Raw genomic sequence first — 18,224 nt, forward strand, 5'->3', positions numbered from 1 at the left:
TGTTCAGTGGACTCATTCATTATTGAGCACCTACATGCTTGTCTTGATGTCACACACACCAATGACTCGAGACTAGCCATTTTCCCTGAGAGAAGACACAGCACGTACTGATCTTAACGGACTGTCAATGCTCAATTGGCAATCCTATGATCAGGAACGTTTAGGATGTGTCTACGAAAGAATGGTCTCATAAATCTAACTTCTTTAGATCGCATTCTCCCAATCACATACTCCTTGGACTTATCGTTTAAGCGTATAACATTTATATGAGACGGTTCAAACAATAATCTTTGCCCTTGATATTAAACTAGATTAGTTTAACATGTGAAATGTCCGTAAAGTATCATCATATGATTTGTTTTAGGGCACATTTCCAACACCTCCCCCCCCTCGCACAAGCCTGCAAATCAATTAGGTAAGCACCATCTGAAATCTATGCGGTTTGATTCCCCTTGTAGAGATATAAAATCAATTCAAGACAATTTATGGGATTGTGGTACCAAGTATGGATAGCGGTTACAAATATATCAGTAAATAAATACATAACGAATATAAATTGATTGATTTCAAACAATTTGATTCGGGTCTTTCTATCAAATAACACCACCCATTATTTTGTCAAATTATGTATCCTTCAACAGGAATTCAGGTCTTTAAATCAAATAGAACCCACCATGCCCACCTCGTCATATTTGATTATTGGCTAGCATTAATAATAGGGTTAATCTCATATTACTACCTTAAAGTTTTGTGGTTGTCAACATTTTGTACATGAAGTTTGTTTCATCCCAGAGTCATACCTCAAGTCTTAATTTTAGGATAGTCTCATACATCTGTTAAGCTGGCTGTTAAGTCAGCCGTTAACTAGTGACGTGGTGCTCATGTGAACAATGATTGGGCGCCACGTGGAAATTTAAAAATTAAAATTAAATAACAAATTAAAAAATTAATAATTAATAAAAATTAAAAAATAGAAAAATATGGGGATAATTGCTTCCTCTCCCTTGTCCATTTTCCTTTCTTCTACAATTTCTTTGCGATCTGGGTGCTACGAATGTGCAACTTTGGTGGTTTTGGCAGGCTGTAGTGGGTTGTCAGGTAGGCTCAAGTTTGCGATGGTCGAGCAGCAACAGGTGCGAGTTATGATGGATTAGGATTGGTTGGGTGGTTCAGGAAGAAAAGAAACCGTTAAGATCTGGGTTGGTGAGTCTGGTGTGTCTTTGGCTTTGCCTAGCTCCACTGCGGCTCTGATTAATGAACCAAAGATGAAAACCCATTGAGTGGGATTTGGTCGTGGAGGGAAGAGATAAGCAGGATTTATCTGGCCTTCACCTTCATCCCCAAATTTCTGTCATTTTTCTAAGGGCAAGAATAAGGAGAACATGCGAAGGAAATTGAATTTGGAAAAAAAAAATTGAACGGCAAACTCCATGGACAAAGAATTTGAATTCTTGGGAGCAAATCGGATCAATATGCTTATCATCGGGCCCACTTTAATTTCCCTTTTAATTCTTCCGCTGGCGGCCAAATAGATCTCCGCCCACCTATTCCCAGTGGCTGCGAGAGGAAAGGTTGCTGGGTATATGAAGTTTGAGGGAGAGAAAAGAAAATAAGAAAGTAGGCTAGACGCATTTTGCTTAATTTTTTTAGTTCTATTTTTTATTTTTTAAGTTTTTAAGTTTTTAATTTTTTTAATTTTTTAATATTTTAGGGCTTTTTTTAATATCCACGTGAATCCTTAATGACACATGGCGCCTAGTCATTTCCCACATAGGTGCCACGTCATCAGTTAACGGTTGACTTAACAGCCAACTTAATGGATGTATGGGATTATCCCAAAATTAAGACTTGAGGTATGACTCTGGGATAAAGAAAACTTCATGTACCAAATGTTGAAAACCACGGAACTTTAGAGTAGTAAACTGAGATTAACCCTTAATAATAAGTGAGATTAACTCTTGCTCATTTTCAACTCTTGTAAGTTCCCATCTTATTTGGCCTCTAGAGAATCTATGCCTCAGAATATCTTCTTATTAGGCACTTCATTCACCTAGTTAAGTTGTACAGTTTTACCCACCATGCTTGTTCGTGTAGGGGTTCAAGCATGACCTCAAAATGTCTTCTTATTGGCCACACTCATTGCCTACCCTTCACAACATCAAATATGTAGAATAGACTCCTCAAATGTAAACCCATGCTTTGCGCCCCTTGTAATGTAGGGTTAAATAGCGGTGCACTTGTGTACATTTGAAGAGAGCCTAGCATGGTGGAAGACCACGAAAGAGTGTTCAAAACACCTTCTCGCTTGTCAACTTAATATTTGATTGGTTGAGGGTTTTAGGTCTCATCACATATAAGCAAGCATTTTAATCACATTAAAACAATTTGGTCCTATCACAATTATTGGTCCATGTGACTAATTTTAGTAGTATATGATACTCTCATTAGTCATATAAAACATTTTTTTTAAAGCAAGACTATATGGTAATGCTAACGATTTGCATTCTTTAATGGACTATATAGATGCCTTAGGGCCTTAGGATGGCTATGAACCTTCGATTTGATCCAAAACAAGCCTAGTGTTGGATCTTATTAAGGTGTGTTTCTCTATTGGGTATTGGACCCAACTACTCTAATTTCATGCATATCAAATAAAACATAAGAGGAGTACATTAAAGTAAGGGAAATTGCCAAAAATGACCTATTTTCTTAATCTTTGGACTCAAATAGGACAAACCGGTCATGCACAAGCCATGCACAAAAGCAAAATGACAAAAATACCCACATATAAATTTTAAAACCTTACAGGTGATGACGTCATATTTCTTTTATTTCGAAGAGAGTGTTGTGAGCTATGGGTTTATGGGTTGGCTTAGATCTGTGAGCATATCATGTGCATGTCGTGTGTATATCATGTGCATGTCACTAGAAAGAGATGATTTTTAATTGGATTTCTAGAATCTAGGTTCAGGTCAAAGATTTGTAAACTACAAATCTTTAAGAGATTTCCAAACTCTAGGCCCCTATATATCTCCCAACGCTGTTAATTGCACGATGCACATCCACAACAAAACCAACGTCGTTGCATGTATCATCCACAGCTTCATTTTCGACATTGACAACGATGACGCCGCCGTGACTCTAATTTGTCAAAAAGTGATTTCCCAAAACGGAGGCAAAATACTCACCACATTCCTCAAAGATTTGCTCCAAAATGAGGTTGCCTCCCTTTCTAGTTTCTTCCTTCTTCAGTTTCATCTCCACTTTCTCTTTATGTTCATGAAGGAAGATTTGTGAAAAACATGTTCATTTAAGCAACATCTATAAGCATGCAATTAACAATTAAAGGCGGAATCATACTTGCATGCACTTAAAAACAAAATATTAACCACGAAATTCAAAGCCTAGTAGATTGATGAACCAAGACTCAACTCAAATCAAAGTGAGTTGAGAAATTATACCTTTGTAGATTCCTCTTTGCATAAGCAAAGGCTAATCACCCAAAAAGAGGGCCTTCATTCCTTGTATCTTAGATCTATGGATTTGGATGGATGAAATGGTTCTCCAAGTTCCCAAAATTGAGAACCTCTAAGTCTCCACACCAAGGTAAGATTGATGAAGAAATGAGTGACCTTGGAGGAGAAAGATTACTAGCTAATCCCTCCAAGGGGGCCGGCCTCTTTAGAGAGAAAGGGAGAGACATGTTCTCTCCAATTTTCTCCAAAAGAAACCCTTAATGAATTTTGGCTATAAAGTTCTTTATATAGTCACTTCTTTAAGTGACCTAAAGAACCAAAAAAAACCTAATTCATATCAAATGGCCGGCCACAAAAGGGATTTGGGCTTTTGGGCCCTTGTGAATCTTTATTCATTAAATTGTCATACAACTTAAGTGAATGGGCTTGACGTTCAAAGCCCATTGGGCCTTAAGGTCCAAAACTATCCCGAGGTCTTTAACGAACTTGTTCGTTTGATTAATTAACATATTAATTAATCCTTGCCATAAACAATTAAACCATTTAATTATTCTTACTCATCTCCATTGTTTCTTCAATCTCCACCTTACACGGTGTACGATCCATTAGGTTCCTTTTAGCGAGGCAGTGGGCGATTAAAACCATTTCAAATCGATTGTGAATTGAAATTTACTTTCAATTCTCCCTTTAGTGATTATACACGTTTAGGGCTTCCACAAACCATGAGTGACACCTAGCAGCATATCATGGTTACCCAAGCTAATTAGAAGAGGTGGAGAACCTATTCAGTTTAGGATTACAAATGCAATACGGTCTTTCTCTAATACAATACTCTTGACCACATTGTTTGGTTTGATAGTTTATTCAGGTCTACTATCCAATGTGATTCGTGCGCTTATATGATTACCTTGAATGTGATTTGGAACGACTTCCTAAATCTCATTCATACTCTGGCCAGAGATTCTTAATCATATCATAGAGTATTCTCCCTCAAACAGTTTGAAGGTTAGAGATCCCTTGTTGCGCATTCACTTGCCTCCATGGCTAAGTGGCTTAACCCCAACTATGTCGTGGACACCCTCCTTTTGGAGTGACTTTTGACATAATCAAAGATCAAGGACTTAACCACAAGACAACTATGATGCCTCAGGTCAAAGGACTACTTTGCATTATCCCAACCATGAGTTCTCATGTGACATGAATATGAGAACTCTTCGTTGATCGTGTTCAGTGAACTCATTCTCTATTGAGCACCTACGTACTTGTCTTGATGTCACACACACCAATGACTCGAGACTAGTCACTCTCCCTGAGAGAAGACACAGCACGTACTGATCTTAACGGACTGTCAATGCCCAATTGGCAATCCTATGATCAGGACCGTTTAGGATATGTATACGAAAGAATGGTCTCATGAATCTAACTTCTTTAGATTGCATTCTCCCAATCACATATTCCTTGGACTTATCGTTTAAGCATATAACATTTATATGAGACGGCTTAAAACAATAATCTTTGCCCTTTATATTTAAACTACATTAGTTTAACTTGTGAATGTCCGTAAAGTATCATCATATGATTGGTTTTAGGGCACATTTCCAACAGTTCATAGCACCACAACCATGATTATCAATAATCAAGGCTCATAACTACTTTTTTTTTTTTCTTTCTAATCTCTTTGTTTATCCCCTTTCTGGAGATCCATTGATATAGAATTGTTTCCTTTTTCTCCGTATAAAACTGAATGTGAATGTTTTTCTCTCGCCTAGACTCCGAGACTCAGGCGTTTCGATTTTGTTGGGTCTCTTCTATCTAGGATTCACCAAGACGGCACCTTATTTATTTTCACCATCTTTTTTTCTTTGCTGTTATAATCTCTGCGTTTCAATGATGTTTTTCTCTCTCATCTTTGTTTCTCTCTACAAAATGAGAAATGAAGGTTGGAATTTTTGGGTAATCCATTTATATGGAAAGGTAATTTGGTAATTGTAAGTTTTAGAAAAAATCCTATTTCTGTCATATTGTTGTGCATGGTCTATGCATATTCGAAAAAAAATCCTATTTTAGTCCCAAGATTAACAAAATGGGTCATTTTTTCTCTATTTCCCTTAAAGTAAAAAAGAGCTTATACTCTTTAATAACATTTGATCAAATTAAATTACAACCAAAATCTAATCTACACATTCCTATGGTTCAAACACATTTAAGGGACGGCATATCACATAGCTCAATTATTGTAGCCTTAGGTCCATAATCACTCTTTCTTTAATTAATTAACACTATAACTAATTAAACTAGAATGCAATAATGTCATTTGGTTTTTGTATCCATATAATTGATTTAAATGGAGCTAAATGAAATGAAAATCCAATTCTCATTTAAAGAGACAAAACTATTTTGTTCTCAACCTAATTTGGGCCAAAATGCACTAACCTCAACATTGGGTTATAATGCAAAACACAAACTTTTGGGGTCACTTTGCAAAAACATAAAAATTCACTACTTCATGTAATTACAACTAAAACCCAAAAATTTCAACGATTACAAAAAACTTCATTAAAGGAGCAAATTAAATTTGCCCTTTGGTGATTTTGGGCCTTTAAGTAGAAACGTAAACTTTTGCGTCAAAGTGCAAATACACAAAAGTATCAAAACATTTATGTAATTGCATAAAAGCCTAAAAGTACCCCCATTAAGGGGTGACCGGTTTTGGTGAGTAGTGATGGTGTGTGTGAGTTAATTTGTGTGTGATTGGTATGGTGTGAATAGTAAAATTGATTGGAATGGGTTTGATAGGAAAGTACCAATCATGTACAGCAACCATGACTAACAAAAAATTTAAATAAACAACCAAATACTTTTGGATCAAAACAACAAACTTTTTGCTCTCGATATGAACATCAAGAACAAAGTAAGAACATTGAAGAACATCCACGAAAACCTATAAGAGCTCCATGAATGTTTTCACTCAATAAAACTCAAAATTATACCACTCCAAAGAGGGTTAACATGATAGGGTACTTAGGAGTTCCTAATGTCACTTTAAAACTCTTTTAGTAAGACAAACATGAACCCAAAAATCCACTCCATGGATTTGGCCGAATTTCCCCATAAACATGGCACCAATTTTAGCTTCAAAATTCATGCTTAAATGAACTACATCTACAACTTTTGAGATGGCAAATTTGCAAACAAAATTTACATTCAAAGAAGCAAAAACATGCTTGTAACCAATACAACATTCAAATAAAAAAATATGCAACAAAACCCAAAAGGGTTCACCAACTACTAGACCTAGGCTCTTGATACCACCACTTCAAGGAAAATTTTGATTTTACTAAGTTCATTTGAGCAACATCTAAACATGCAATTAATAAATAAAGGTGGAATCATGCTTGTAGGTACTAAAATCTAAACTTTTCACATTAAATTCAAAGCCTAGCAACTGTGAACCAAGACTCAACTCAAATCTTAAAGAGAGAAGTTGAGGTTTCTTAATCCTATTTTGAATCATCTTTGCATAAGTAAAGGCTAATCACCCATAAGAGAGGGCCTTCATTCCTAGCTTCTTTGCTCCATGGATTTCTTGGTGGAAGATGGAATAATGGATTCTCCAAGTTCCCAAGAAAGGGAACCTCTATGTTTCCACACCAATGAGGTGAATGAAGAAGAGATGAGTGACCTTTGAGGAGGATTGATACTACTAAATCCCCTCCAAGAGGATCGGTCTCCAAGAGAGAAAAAAGAGAAAGATGGAGTTCTCTTTCCTCTAAGAAAACCCTAATGAGGGAATGGGTTATAATTTCCCTTATATAGCCACTTACATTGAGTGGCACAATTGAAATTAAAAACCAACTCTCCCTCACTCTCTATAGCCGGCCATGTGGGTTCATTGGGCTTTCATGCGCTTCGTGTTTTAAAGTTGTCATACAACTTAAGTTATTGGGCTTGACTATTTAGAGCCCATTGGGTCTTGAGGCCTAAAACTAACCCGAAGTATAAAACGAACTAATTTGTTTGATTAATTAACATATTAATTAATCCTAGCTATAAACAATCAAACCATTTAATTGTCCTTACTTAACTATGTTGTTTCTTCAACATCCACTTTACACGGTGTATGATCCATTAGGTGACACCTCATGGCCACCCAAGCTAAACAGAAGAGGTGGATGACCTATTCAGTTTGGGATTACATTACAATATGGTCATTCTCTAAACCCATACTCTTGATCACTGATGCGAAAATAACTTAACACACAAATTAAACCCTCTTGTTGTCAATTGTAGTAAAGAATGTAAGTAGGGATCGTTCTAGGCCGGGGATTAGGAGGGATTGCTAAAACAATTGAAACTGACTTAAATATGTGAAAACAAACTTTAAAGTATGAAATTAAACTTACAAGACTCAAAACAAAGTCACAAGACTCAAAACAGATTATAGAGACTCAAAATTGCCTAAAAACAACTCTAAGGCAGTTTTTGCCACTAACACAAAGTTTGGACAAAAATTGATTTTATCTTAACTCAAAACACTTAAAAACACAACTAGGACAGATTCTGACTAATTAGACACTCTAAAGTAAAGGGGGATTTGGTTTTGGATGAATTTAAGTAAAAACAAGTAACTAAAGACTTAAAACAAATTTTGGACGAATTTGGTGATTTGAATGGATGATGGGCAAGCTAGAAGGTCTTTCTCCACACATGACACACTTGCATATAAAACAATTTCCAGTTGCTTTTCAATAAACCGTGAACCTCAACACCCCAGATTAATTCGGTACACTTAAATTAATCCTCAGATTTTCCTAATTTCATTGAATTGGATGATTGCATACAACAACCCAAAGCATTCCCCACAAGTTCCCTACATGAATTGCATAATAGAGATACAAGCAAGAATCATTAAGTTCTATGAAAATCATAAGCATTGACGAAACACTTGTAACTATGAATTGCATGAAACTTATGCCAAGAATTTACTTAACATGGTTGTGACGAACAACCTTTACTACTTGTGAATATAAGTTCATAACGATTAGGTGAAACTCCCTTATATCCTAGCATCATATTTATGCATGGAAATTAAGCGTGCACTCTCAACCAACATACACAAATCAGTTTTAATTCAAATGGATAAGTAAATTGAATTCACAACTTATGAATCACAACTGAAAGTAATCAAATCATATTGCAAGCATGAACATAGTTTCGAATTCCCCCTAGCTAAGGGGGGTTTAGTTTCTCATACTTACAAAGCAAAGATAAACAAATTTAGACATTGAAAACAAAAGAAAGAAAACACCTAAATGCTCCAACGATCCAAGTTGGACAACAAGCACATCCAAGCACTTTCCTTTCCTTCCTTTGATACGGCACAAGGTGTTGGTGAGTGTTTGAAGGTTTGTTTGTATGGAGGAATGGATGTGAGGATGAATGGAAGTGTTTGGATGAAGGTTGTATCAAAATGAGGATGAATTCTCAAGCAAAAAAAACTCTATGTAATGGCTGCCACACACACTTCCTTTTATAGAGGAAGTGCATGGCATGGAGGGATGGATGGTGGTGTTAGCAATGATTCAAAGGTGAAAGTGAAGTAATGATGCAAAGCATGGAGGCTGAAATGGAGTGGTGTTGCAGCTATGAATGCAAGTGGGGAACATGAATGATTGCGCACATGGTAGATAAAGGAAAGGGAGGTGGAATGGTGCAGAAATGAGTCATAGGTGCAAGTGGATTCATGATGCACGGCATGGGCAAGGAAAGTGGAGGACTGGTGCATCAATGAGTGCATGTAGTGGAGGTGAAAGTGAATGAAATCTGATGGGTGAAGGGGACAAGGGATGTGCACCACTTGAGTGCAATGATTAAATGTAATGGTGTATGAAAACAGAAATAATGAAGGGGACAAGGGTGAGTGTTGTGGTAATGAGTGAATGTAGTGGTGTATTTTCTGCCCATGCCATGCCTTTCCTTTGCCCATGTGTGTGTGTTTCCTTTGCCCATTTGCATACACATGTTCCTCATCATTTCAACCACAAAACAAACGCATTTTCTGCCCTCCAACCTGTCCATGCCAAGCTGTCCATGTGTGCTTTTCTCTTTGCCCATGTGTGTGTGTTTCCTTTGCCCATTTGCACACATATATGTTGAATTCTAATCTTCCCAAAACGTCCATCCTCATGTCTCCAAGTGCATGCAATCCATTTCAGCCCAAAATTGCTCCAAAATGCACCAAAATGCACTTTTCTTGCCAACTTTGTTATTAGGACCTACAAACATACGAAAATGATTTAAAACACTCTTATAAGCAATAACTAACTAAGTAAGTGCAAGAAAACATGTTAACTAAGTCGTATAAATATGCTTCTATCAAATTCCCCCACACTTAGCTTTTGCTAGTCCTCGAGCAAAATAAAGAAAACAAAACACAGCCTAAACCTTCCAATGTTTGCCTCAAGGATTTCCAACGCACATGACATGTTAAAAATCATTATTCCCACAGATTTTAGTTATCTTCACACTTGAGCACATACTTAATCACAGTCACTACTTACTAACTCACAATTAACCAATTAAAACAATGTTTTGAATGTAGTAACATGCCTTAGAGAATTTGCTTAATTCCTTGCAAGATACTCTCTATTTTCACACACATTTTCTGACTAGACTTTCACACACATTTTCTGACTACACACCCTACACTAGTTATATGTGAGAAGATTGATGTAAACATGAAAAACTAGTACTCACATATGTTACAACAAGAAAGCAATTTTCTGGAGTTAATATGCATGTTTAAATATGATCTCATGAATGGGATGCTACTACTTAGATGCGAGAACCAGTGACACCATATGCTCATGCCAATTTCAGACTCCACAAATTGAAACGCACAACACTCAAGATTGAAGTCAAGGGTTGTAACAGGGTTTGGGGGTAATGGCTAACAAAGAAAGGATAGGGGTAACAAACGTTCTTAAAGCGATAGTAAGCAAAGCAATGAAATCGACACTTGGAATTCACTTTAGAATGCAGAATCAACTTTTAAATACAAAGGGAAGATTCATGCAACACTTAGGGCCGAATTTAATGTTTTTTGGACCCTTTCTTCAACAAACAACACTTTAAAGCTCTTTTTCACAACTTTTCTTCTTTTCATTCTATTTTCCACGAATTTTTCTTTTTCTCTTTCTTTCCTACCCGTGCCTTATTAAGGGTTTTGGCACACACACACAACAAGAATCACTTCCCCCACACTTGTTTTGTGCAATACATTAATAAAAAGGAATTCATTTTGAGTCATGCTTTACTATGCTTCAAGAACAAGGGTATGGATGGTTCAAATCTAGGCTAGGTGAGGACAGTGTGGGTTAACAAAGAACATAGGCTACACAAGGCTCAACGGGGTTAAACTTAAACATATAATGAAGTAGGATACACGGCAGTTTGGTTTTGGTGGTGGTCACTACACAACTTCATCTTGAATATGTGTTCTGCAAATCAATAGCATGCTTTGAATGAAATGGGCATGAGTTCTAGCATTTGGAACTAAATGATGAAACGCCTTCTAAGTAGTAACCAAGCAAAGAATAATGAGATCATGCAACTGTTGGAAGTATGCCCACAAAGCCACTCATTTGATGTAATAGCTTTTTGGAATACTTATTATGTTAAACTTTTATATGTTTAATGGAGGGCAAATCTTATTGTTAATCACTGTTTATTGTATCATGTGTTTAAGCAATAAGTGAATCCAAGGAATGTATTTGTTCTAAGAGATAAGTGATCTAAGTGAGTTAGATTATCGAGACCTTTCTCTTATGTTCATTCCTAAAACGTTCCTAGCCATAGGATTGCCAATTGGGCATTGACAATCCGCTAAGGTTAGTATGTGTTATGTTGACTCAAGCGTGAGTATGACTAGTCTCAAGTGATTTGGTGTTGGACACTAAGACAGACACATAGGTGCTCGAAAGAGTAATCGAGTACACTGAACTACGATCAAATCAGAGTTCGAACATACATGTCATGTAAGAACTCTAAGGTTGCAATATGCAAAGTAGTCCTTTGACCTGAGGCATCATAGATGTCTAATGGTTAGGTCCTTGATCTTTGATCCTGTCAATGGCATTCCCTCGGAGTGTCCACGGCATTGTTGGGGTCAAGCTATCTAGTCATGTAGGCATATGAATGTACAACAAGGGATCTCTAACCTTCCATGGTGGAGGGAGAATACTCTAAGATATGATTCTAAAGTCTTTGGCCAAAGCAAATGAATATGACTAAAGGAAGGATGTTCCAAATCATATTCAAGGGAATCATATAAGAAAGTATCACATTGGATAGTAGACATGAAACAAACTATCACTTAAACTATGTGATTAAGAGTATTGTATTAGAGAAGGACCGTATTGCATTGTAGTTGTAACTGGATAGGTTCTCCAACCAATTCTACTTAGCTTGGGTAACCATGACATGCTGCTAGGCATCAACCATGGTTTGTGGAAGCCCTAATGGTTAGCAAACACTAATCAATGAAAGGGAGAATTGAAATGTGGTTTCAATTCATAATCGATAGTTAAGAGTAACATCGCCCACTGCCTCGCTAATTAGAACCTAATGGATCGTACACCGAGTAAGGATGTATGTGAAGAAATCAAATGAAATGGATAAGCAATTAAATGGTTTAATTGAAGAATGGTCAAGATTAATTAATTAGTTAATTAATTATACGAAAGGTTCGTATTGGGCTTATATGTTGGTTTTGGGTTTCGGGGCCCAAAAGCGTTTTGGTCCAAAAGGCCCATTATGTTTAAGTTGTATGACAACTAAAACAAAATGGGCAAATAGCCCAATAACACCAAGGAGGCCGGCCATTAGGGTTGGATGGGCAAAGTTTGCTTAATTGCAAGCTTGCCACTCACCAAAGAAATGAAGTATAAATTCAACTTTATAGCTTTAGGGTTTGGTAAGTTGAAATTGGGTGAGACATTTTCTCTCTATTTCTTCTTAGAGGCCGGCCATTAAAGGAAGAAAACATCTAGCAATCTCTTCTTCTTTTAATCATCCATATCATCTTCACAAGATACAACCTTGGTGAAGAGACTTAGAGACATCAAGCTTTTGGTGTTTTGGAGAACAAATCCTTTTTCCTCAAATCATCAAAGGAGCACTAAAGGGAGTAAAACACAAGAAGGATTCAAGGAGCTTGGAGGTGACTTGAAGGCCCTCCACTTGGGTGAATCCCTTGTGTAAACAAGGATGAGCTTCAAGGGTAAAGAATCACTAAATTCTTCTTTCTCTTTAATGTTGTTAAAGAGTTTATTTTGGTTCACCACATACTAGGCTTTGAAAGTCATGGGTTTTATTGAATTGTTTTTGGATGCATGCCTATATTAATGAGTTAATAGTATGCATATGTATTCAAATGTTCATACTTGTTCTTAGCTAGGACAAAATTTTTCCTTCAAGTGGTATCAGAGCCTAGGCCTAGTTTGTGGTGAATCCTTTTGGGTTTTGTGACTTTCATATTTTGTGATTTAAATGTTGTAAATGTTACAAGCTTTGTTCTTGCTTTTGAATTTATAAATTTTGCTAGAAAATTTGGCATCTCAAATGTTGTAGATGTATTTCATTTAAGCATGAATATTGGAACTAAAATTTGGTGCCATGTGTTTTGGGAAATTCGGCCAAATCCAAAGGGTGATTTTTTGGGTTCATGTTTGTCTTGTTAAAATGGTTTTAAAGTGACTTTTGGAACCCCTAAGTACCCTAGGATGTTAGCCCTCTTTTGAATGGTGAAAATTTGAGTTTTGGTAAGTGAAAACATTCATGGAGCTATTATGAGTTTTCATGAGTGTTCTTCAATGTTCTTGAAGTTCTTGCCAAGAACATAAAGTTTTGAAGTTTTGATTCAAAAGTTTTATGTTTTTCATAAAGTTTTGGTTTAAATTTTGATGATTAAGGTTATTGGTGAGATGTGATGAAATGATTTTAATATTTGTCATAATTAGTCATAGACTTTATTTTTTCAAACAAATCATCACTTTCATCCTTTTCCTCACCCACCAAAAACCACTAGCAAAATTTTTTAGATTTTTTTTTCAAATTTTTCCCAAATGGCCGGCCACCCCAAGTGGGGTTATTTTTGGGGCCTTTTGTGTAATTACATAAAGTTTTAGATACTTTTGTGTATTTGCATTTTAGCCCAAAAAGTTTACATTTTTACGTTGTGGCCCAAATGTTGTGGTCATAGTTTCCTTTTGGCCCAAAAGGATGAGAACAAAATTGTTTTGTCTCTTTAAATGAGAATTGGATTTCCATTTCATTTAGTTCCATTTAAATCAATTCTATGGATCCAAAAACCAATTGTTTAAAGTTGTTTTCTTAGTTAATTTGATTGATTAAGAAAAGGGTGATTATGAACCAAAGGCCACGATAATTGAGCTATGTGATTGGCCGATATACATTATGAATGTTTGGGTTTGGTAGTGTAGATTTGAATGTAATTTGATTAATTCAATTTGTTGTAAATGGACATAAGTCCATCATTTGATTTATGTTGTAAAAGGGCATAAGCTCTTATTATTATTTCATGTATTCCTTTTTGTTTATATGTATGCAAAATGGAATAGTTGGGTCCAACGCCCAATAGGAAATAACGGTTTAATTGGATTAAACGCGTAACTAAAATCAACAACTATCTACCTTAAACCCAAGGTCCAACACAAGGCTCGTGTTGGATCAAATTGAACGGTTCATAATCATCTTTAAACCTAATATGACTATAGAGTCCATATGAGGATGCAATGCATTCGTTAGTAGTTCTATATAGTCTCGCTTGTTTCTTCGAAATAGTGGGAGTATTATAAACTACTAATTCATATTAACTTGGACCAATGGTTGTGATAGGCCCAAGTTCTTTTAATATGATTAAAATGTTTTGATATAGCCCAAAACTAATCCCTCAAAACGAATATTAAGTTGATAAGCGAGAGATGCTTTGAACATCTCTTCGTAGGCCTTCCACCGTGGTGGGCTTCAATCGTTTGTGACTCATACACCGTATTCGTCCAGTTCTGGGGTATGCAAAGTATGTGCTTACATTCAGGAGAAGCCCATAAACATATGATGAAGTGAAAGTAGGCAACGAGTATGGCCAATATGGAGTTCTTCTGAGGTCAGTCTTGAACCCCTACTTGAACTAGCATGGTGGGAATAACTTAACTAAGTGCAATGGTACCAATATGGAGTTCTTCTGAGGCATCATTCTCTAGAGGCCAAACACGATGGGTAATTACAAAAGTTGTAAATGAATAATGCGTTATTCTCTCATCATTATTTTTGCTAGCCAATATGGAGTTCTTCTGAGGTGGGCTTGGTAATGGTGAGTCTCCCATAACCCGCTAAGAGTTCAATATAACTCTCGAATTCTATTGAGGGATGTGGAATTTTCCAAAAATAGTGGGTGGTACTATTTGATTCAAAGACCCAATCAAATAGTTTTAAACAACAATTTAATATGATTTCTGTTATGTTATGTAGTGAACGACATGCCTAAAATTATACCCACCATTATACTTGACAAAAGGGGCCTTAAGGGCCAACGTTTCCTTGCTTGGTATCGCCACATTGAGAATGTCTCAAAGGTGAAAGACATATTGTATGTGCTTAAGCAATCCCCTCCTCATGTACCTCCTACGAAACTAGCTTCAAAGGAGAAGTGTCAAAATTATGTTAGACACTATGAGGATGACTTACAAGCCAAATGCTTAATCCTTACTTCACTTAGTGAGGAGCTTATGAAGCTACATAAGCACATGGACACTTCTTGTGCCATGGTTGAAAGTTTGCATAAGATGCATGACATTGAGACTTGTAATGTACGATTCTCAAATGTTTGTAGTCTAATGAATGCCAAGATGGCAAAAGGGACATCAGTCCATAAACATGGACAAAAGATGGAAAAGATATTTAAAGATCTTAAAAGTTTAGGAACTTCCATCGATGGGAAAATGGCCCAGGACTTTTTCCTTGCATCTCTCTCGGATGATTTCACTAAGTTTATTGTAAACTATAAAGTGAATAGATTCGATCATTCTTTGAAAGAGATGATCGACATGTGCTGTAAATTTGAAAAAGGTTTCAAAAGGGACAGTGGGAGTGAGAATGCAATGATAAGGAAAAGGTTGCATAAGAAGAAGGCAAACAAAGGAACATGCTTTCATTGTGGAAAGGATGAACGTTGGAAGAAGAAATACAGGGTGCGCATTGCGAGCCATATGACAAGAACTTTTGAAGAGACTATTTCTGTCATAGAGAGTGCTCTTACAGTGAGCTCCAGTTCCTGGATATTTGATTCAGGCGCTAGTCAACATATCTGTAATACGATGCAGAGACTAATGGGGAGCAAATCACTGAGCAATGGGGAGATAGTTGTGCGCGTTGGGAACGGCACTAAAATCTCTGCAAAAGCAATAGGCACCTACATGCTTAACCTACCCTCTGGGGAAGTCCTGGAACTTAAAAATTGTTTATATTTTCCTTCATGTATAAAGAATTTGATTTCCATCTCTAAGCTTTTACGAGATGGGCACTCAGTATTGTTTGACAAAATGAGTTGCACTTTATACTTGAACGGTCGTATTATCTCTCATGGTAATATGATAGAGGGACTTTTTCGCCTAGAGACGAATAGTGGGTTGCACTGTATTGAAAGCGGGAATACCTCAAAACCCAAAAGGGCTAGAGAAGAAGTTAACCAAGAAAAGATGTGGCATCTTAAACTTGGACATGTCAACCTTGATAAGATTCGCAAGATGTTGAAAGACGGATATATCCGCTGATTAGGTAATGACCAGATGGGTACTTGTGAATGTTGCTTGAAAGGGAAGATGACCAAATCTCCATTTACTGGAAAATGAGAGCGTGCCACTGAAATTCTAGGGTTAATCCACACTGACGTATGTGGACCTATGTCTATTACGTCGAGAGGAGGCTTCTCATACTATATCACATTCACCGACGATCACTCTCGGTTTGGCTATGTGTATCTTATGAAGTACAAGTCAGAATCCTTTGAAATGTTCAAAGAATTCAAGAATGAAGTTGAGAAGCAAACTGGGAAACAGATAAAGACCCTAAGATCGGATCGAGGGGGTGAATATCTGAGTAACGAGTTCCTAGATTATCTCAAAGAGTGTGGAATTGTATCACAGTGGACTCCACCAGGAACTCCTCAGCATAACGGAGTTTCTGAACGGAGAAATCGAACCTTGATGAACATGGTTCGTTCTATGATGAGTTCTGCTAATCTACCAGTATCATTCTGGGGATACGCTCTATATACAGCAGCTTACTTGCTTAATAGAGTACCTTCCAAGTCAGTTTCACAAACGCCATATGAGATATGGCATGGTAAAAGCACAAATCTTAATCATATTAAGATTTGGGGTTGTCCGGCTTACGTTAAAAGGCTTGAAGCTGACAAGCTTGAAGCAAGATCTATTAAGTGCTACTTTGTGGGGTATTCCAAACAGACTTTGGGATACGAATTCTATAACCCTGACGACAAGAAAGTCTTTGTCGCCAGAACTGCTATGTTCCTTGAGGACGAATTCGTTCTCAATGGAAGTAGCGAGAAAACGATAGAATTGAAGGAAATTAATGAGATTAATGATGAACCACAAACAAGCACTCAACAAGATGACAACCCTGTTCCTGAACCCCTAGCTCCACGTAGATCTGAACGGGTTAATAAGCCACCTAAGAGGTATGGCTTAGACAATGACTTTGATGAATTGTACCTTCTAGGTGACAATGAAACAAAGGAGGACCCTAGGGACTACACTGAAGCAATGTCCGACATTGATTCAAAGAGATGGCAAGAGGCCATGAAATCCGAGATGGATTCCATGTATCAAAATCAGGTCTGGACTCTTGTAGACCCTCCAGAAGGTATTGTACCTGTTGGAAACAAATGGGTCTTCAAGAGGAAGATAGGCGTTGATGGGAACGTGGAGACTTATAAGGCTAGACTCGTAGCCAAGGGTTACAGGCAACGAGAAGGGATTGACTATGAAGAAACCTTCTCTCCTGTAGCCATGATTAAGTCCATTCGGATTTTGCTTGCTATAGCTGCGTACCATGATTATGAGATATGGCAAATGGACGTGAAGACAGCCTTTCTGAATGGCTACCTAGAGGAAGAGCTCTATATGACTCAACCCGAGGGTTTCGTGTCCAAGTCTGAAAAGCCTAAGGTATGCAAGCTTCAAAGGTCCATTTATGGACTTAAGCAAGCCTCCAGGAGCTGGAATATTCGTTTCGACACTGAAATCAAAACGTTTGGTTTTGCTCAAAACGAAGACGACAATTGTGTTTATCAAAAGGTCGTTGGGGAAGCAGTAGTATTCCTAGTGTTATATGTAGATGACATATTACTATTCGGGAATGACACTGCAGTACTTTCTTCTGTAAAAGTGTGGTTGTCCAAAACCTTCCACATGAAAGATTTAGGAGATGCATCTTATGTACTTGGGATAAAGCTCTATCGTGATAGATCCAGAAAATTAATTGGATTATCCCAATCTATGTACATTGATAAGGTGTTAAGTAGGTTCCAGATGGAACAATCTAAGAAAGGTTTTCTTCCTGTTGGACATGGAATTCATCTTTCTAAATCCATGGAACCTAAGACTCCTGAAGAGATACGGCAAATGAGTTGTATTCCTTATGCTTCTG

This window comes from Malus domestica, chromosome 15 (genome assembly GCF_042453785.1).
Source record: "Malus domestica chromosome 15, GDT2T_hap1".
In the NCBI taxonomy this organism is placed as follows: domain Eukaryota; kingdom Viridiplantae; phylum Streptophyta; class Magnoliopsida; order Rosales; family Rosaceae; genus Malus; species Malus domestica.